A 6,000-nucleotide genomic window follows, 5' to 3' on the forward strand; every position below is an offset into this window, starting at 1 on the left:
TAGACAATTTATCTTTTCAAGTTAAATTGTATTTATCCGGATTTAAAATCCTATTTAAATTATTAACTCATATTTGTTCTAATTTCTTTCACTATATATTCTTATACATGTAACCAATTCAAATCGACTTTCTCTTGATTATTTATTTTGTTTATTTTCTTGATATACTATGTATCGTATTATGATATTTTATAATCTTATATTAGCTTATTGTATTTTGTAAATTTGTATATATACGTTCGATTATATATATATATATATATATATATATATATATATATATATATATATATATATATATATATATATATATATATATATATATATATATATATATATATATATTAGTTTATATGATGTATTACAAAGTTCATACGATAATGTTTGTTCATCTCATAGGGAAAAAGTAAAATATTGATTTTGAAAATTGAATTTGGTTTTAACCGAAATCGAACCAAATTCAAATTCGTTTTTCTGTTTGGTTTCGATTTTTATATTTGAATTCGGTTTCAGTTTGAGTTTGATTTTCGGTTTTGATTTTAACAGTTTCAAAATCAAAAAAGTCGAACCAAATAATCCGAAAAATCAAAAACTGAACCGATAAACACCCCTAGAATTAAGAACAATTTTCTAAGATATACACTAAGTGATAAAGAAATAATATTTTTACTAATTGAATTAAGAACTGTACAGAAATAATCTATTAATAAAAAATATTAAATAAAAAGTAAATAGATATGTTTAAAATAACAATATACTTCATAATTTGTTTGTAAATATTTAGTGAACATGCTTAAAAATCATAACATATCGTGGTGGCCCATGTTGCTTAGTTGTCAAATTGTGAATAGCTTAATTTAATGATGATGTGAAAGTATGTGGAGATGTCTTTTTTAGATTTTTTGACAAATAGAACCACAAAATTTAGCGTACCATTTAGCATGTAAGAAAAATATTTAGTGAACATGTTTAAAAATCATAACATGTCGTGCTGGGCCATGCTGCTTAGTTGTCAATTGTGAATAGCTTAATTTAATGATGATGTGGAAGTATGTTGACTACATTAATCATGTTTAAGAATAAGGGCTACGTGATTGAAAGAAAGTTATTTAACCTTAGATATTTGTTATTTTCATATTTTGAAAATTCAAGTATCGTGATTTTTTACATTTTTTATTGTTACATTATTTTTAGGGATATTATTAATAACAACTATAAGAACCGTCATTAAGACATTCGACACTCATAAAACCGTTTGTATATTCAAAATAATTAACCGCTTCACAAAAATAACTACATCATATACTAGTAAATTATTCATATATTTAATTTTTAATGACAGCCCTTAAAGCTGTCATTAATAATTTTCTTTTTTTCATGTTTAACTACTAAACTCGATGTAGTATGGCATTTATTTTCCTTATTACAAAAACTATTAATCGAAGATCGAGTAATTACAAAGTCATTTTGAGTATAACTTTTACAAACAACGTTCACCAAATGATGATCCATGATTTTAAATTAGTTTATGTCTATTATTTTGGTTAGTAACCAACATGTTCATTTTTCGAATGCACTATAACGATTCGTCTTGAAAAATTAAAATTGCCAAAACGCTCTCGCAAGTTGCAAGGTCTAGCGACCAGGACTTGTGACTTGCTTGACCCGAGCATACTTAAACTTTAAAACGTCATATCATTTGATTCGTAGCTCCGATTTAGGCATAATTTTTCAGATAATATGTTTTTTATATCTATATGTTGGCAGCCAAAGGCGATTTTTCCCAACAATTTTTCGAAATTCGGCCTCGAAGAGCTTCAATTTTTCCGTTTTTCATTGAATTTGATTTTTAAACGTACTTTAACTGCTCACAACTTGCTAAAGAAATTTCTAACTAGTGATTCGTTTAATTCTCCACCTTAACTGACTAAAACTAAACGAATCCCCTCAACGAACTTGTTTTACATTACACAACTCGAAAATCACACATTTGTTCGCAATTCGCAATATGTTGTCGATTTTTGAATTGGGACTTCGGTTTTAATAAAACATATAGATCTATTAAAAAATATATTTTCAAAAACACGGTGCCTATTTAAAGCTATGAATCAATAGATATCGTAATCAGAAAATTTTTGATTATGTCCGGTCGTATCCATTCGCAAGATCACCTTACAATCCGGCGTTCGCAAAGTTGCTAGCCCAAATCGCAAGGTTGCAAGAGAACCTTGTGAAGACATTTTGAAAAATTCTTTTAAGCGAATCATTATAGGTCTTTTGAAATACAGACATTTTGGTTAATAGCTCCACTTATTTTCTCTTTTTTATACTATTGGCTCAGTGTCAGTCAATATGAGAAAGTATTTTTCTTAAAAGATCTATAGTTCTGTTATAATTCAGTAGGCTTATAACTACCTTTAGTGATCACTATAGGCTATTGATAATTATTAGAAGATAAAAGAGAGGGAGAGAGTATATTGATATTTCAAGAGAAATGGTACACCATTAAATGGCTACCATACATGCCTATTTATAGTGTAAAATATTACTATGCAAGCTATACAAAGTTGACTAAAATTTATCATCCATATGACTTTTTGTACTCATATTATAACACTCCCCCTTGGATGATCAATTTTATTAGAGTGCAACTAGTACTGTCTCATTAAAAACCTTGCTAAAGAAAAACTCAGTGGGATAAAAACTTTAGTCAAGGGAAAAAGAGTGCAGTATAGAGTTGACTCCCCCTCAAGTAGACATTGCTGAGCCGTTACATCTTTCGAACATGTCTCATTCCAATATTGTGAACATGCGTTCTGAAAATAGCAGTTGGAAGTGCTTTGGTGAAAAAATCAGCAGAGTTTTGGCTGGATTGAACATATCTCAGTTCAATCTGGTTGTCCTTAATGAGATTTTGAGTGTATGAGAAGAATCTAGGAGGTATGTGTTTTGTTCGGTCACTTTTGATATACCCTTCTTTCATCTGTGTTATGCAAGCGGCATTATCTTCATATATAGTTGTTGGACTTTTATCGCGTTCTAGTCCACAAGAATCAGTAATGAGTTGTGTCATTGATCTCAGTCAAAAACATTCCCGAGTAGCTTCATGTAATGCAATCACTTCGGCATGATTTGATGATGTTGCAACAAGTGTTTGTTTTTGAGAACGCCATGATATTGCGGTACATCCATTTAGGAATACATATCCAGTTCGAGATTTAGCATTATGTGGATCAGATAAATAACCTGCATCTATATAACCAACCAAATCTTGTTTTGAATCATTAGAGTAAAATAATCATAAATCAGTAGTTCTTCAAGGGTATCAAAACATGGGTTTGATCCTATTCCAGTGTCTTTTTGAAAGGAATTGAGCTGAACCTTGTTAACAAATTAACTGCAAAAGAAATGTCAGTTCTTGTATAATTTGTAAGATACATAAGAGCCTCAATTCACTAAGATATGAAACTTCTGATCCAATAAGATCTTCATGATCTTCACGGGGATGAAATGGATCAGTGTCAATATTGAGTGATATATCAACCAATAGTTTTGTCTTTAAAAATGTTTTAAAATCTTTTCTGTATAAGTTGTTCGATGTATAAATAAACCATTAGGCATATACTTAATTTGCAATCCAATGTAATACTTGGTTTTCTTAATAAGAACACACGTGCAAATAAGATTATTTGTATACCCTTTTTCTTATCAAATAATCACTTAGTCGGGTATACCACATGCGGCCTGATTGTTCAACCCATAGAAAGATCTTTATGATTTAATGGAATACATTTTCTTGGGTTTTGCATTAGATGTTTCTGATACCTTAAACCCTTCATGAATATTCATGTATATCACTATCAAGTGATTCATTTAAATAAGTAGTAATAACATCCATGAGATGCATTTTTAAATTTTTAGAAACTGTTAGGCTGATTAAGTATCTAAAAGTAATTGCATCCATAACAGGAGAATAAGTTTTCCTCATAAACCATTCATGTTCTTTGAGAGAAATCTTGAGTTACAAGTCTAAATTGATCGATCAATCGTTATTCACTTTTAAAGATGTGAAACGTATGATATAAAAAAATGAATTTTTATCCGAAAAAGAAATGAGAAAAATGAAGTTACAAGATAAAGCTAGACTTGTAACTCAAGATTTCTCTCAAAGAACATGAATAAGTTTTTCTCATAAACCATTCATGTTCTTTGAGAGAAATCTTGAGTTACAAGTCTAGCTTTATCTTGTAACTTCATTTTTCTCATTTCTTTTTCGGATAAAAATTCATTTTTTTATATCATACGTTTCACATCTTTAAAAGTGAATAACGATTGATCCGAAAACTTTTCCTTTATTGAGCGATTCTAATTCAGCTCATATTGCTCATTTTCATTGAGCTTAGTCATGTCTTATATTGACATTCAATGACAGATTTTGGTTCCAGATCATCATCTTTATTCATGATGTCATTTTAACATTATTTGAAAAATTCTCATCAATATTTGTCATTTCGTTTCGGCTCTATAATATTGCATATTTTATTGCAATTTCTGTATTTTCATCATCAATATCCTCTGCAGAAGGAGTATTGATTTGTGGTTCTTCTTGAACACTTTCTTTTACCTCATTATCAGCTGATTTTTTTTTCGAGGATTTTTTTAATCTTTGGAACCAATTGGTCTCTCACGTTTCTAGCGTGGCAAAGACTCATGAGTGACATTATTGCCAGCTTTTAGAATTTCAATTCTAGCTGAAGCATTTACTGCTAGTATATATGATTTAGTCACTCTTTTTTGTATCTGTAAATACATCAGGTAATTTATTTGCAAGTTCTTGCATATGTATTATTTTTGAACTTTCTTTTCGCATTCTTTTGTGCGATGATCAAGATACATTAATTTATGTTCACATCATGAAACATCTTTTTCTTTATTTTTTTTATTTCTCCTCCTAATATAGGGAACAATGTTTCATTCAAGTGACAATCAGCAAAACGTGCCGTAAAAAAAATCACCCGTCATGGGTTCAATATATCTTATGATTGAAGATGTTTCATATCCAACATATATTTCCATACTTCTTTGAGGAACTATTTGTTGTTGTGGTGGTGCAATTAAAAATACACTGCACAACTAAATGTTCTAAGATGTAAAATATTTGGTTCTCGACCAAAATTAAGTTGGTAATGGAGAATATTTATGACGTGCACTTTGTTTAATGCGAATTAATGTCGCATCATGTAAATTTACATGTCCCCATATAAATATTGAGAGTTTTGTACTCATTTCCAATTTGTCTAGTTATTAGCTGCAAGCGTTTATCTATTGATTCAGCTAAACCAATTTTGTGTATGCACATGAGCAACTGGATGTTCAACAACAATCCCTGTAGACATATAATAATCATTAAATGCTTGAGATGTTAACTCACCAGCATTATCAAGTCTCATCATTTTTAATGGTGTAATCAGAATAATGTGTTCTCAATTTAATAATTTGTGCAAGAAACTTTGCAAATACCATATTACGGCTTGATAACACACAAACATGAGACCATCCGCTAGGTGCGTCTATTAGAACCATGAAATATCAAAATAGTTCACATGATGAATGAATTGGTTCATATATATAACCTTGAATTCTTTCAAGAAACATTGGTGATTTTTCTCAATATTCTTTTCATTAATCACTATATGTGCTTTTCATTAATCAACATATGTGTTTTTCATTAATCACCATATGCGCTTTTCATCATATATCATTTTCACCATATGCGTTGCGCTTTTAATCATATGCGCTTTTCATCATATGCGCCTTTTATCATATGCGCTGCGCTTTTTATCATATACGCATTTTTATCATATGCGCTTTTTATCATATGCGTTTTTTCATCATATGCGCCTTTTATCATATGCGCTGCGCTTTTCATCATATGCGCCTTTTATCATATGCGCTTTTTATCATCTGCGTTTTTAATTTTTTTTTTCATAATTCATCATA

This window comes from Rutidosis leptorrhynchoides, chromosome 1 (assembly GCF_046630445.1).
Source record: "Rutidosis leptorrhynchoides isolate AG116_Rl617_1_P2 chromosome 1, CSIRO_AGI_Rlap_v1, whole genome shotgun sequence".
In the NCBI taxonomy this organism is placed as follows: Eukaryota; Viridiplantae; Streptophyta; class Magnoliopsida; order Asterales; family Asteraceae; genus Rutidosis; species Rutidosis leptorrhynchoides.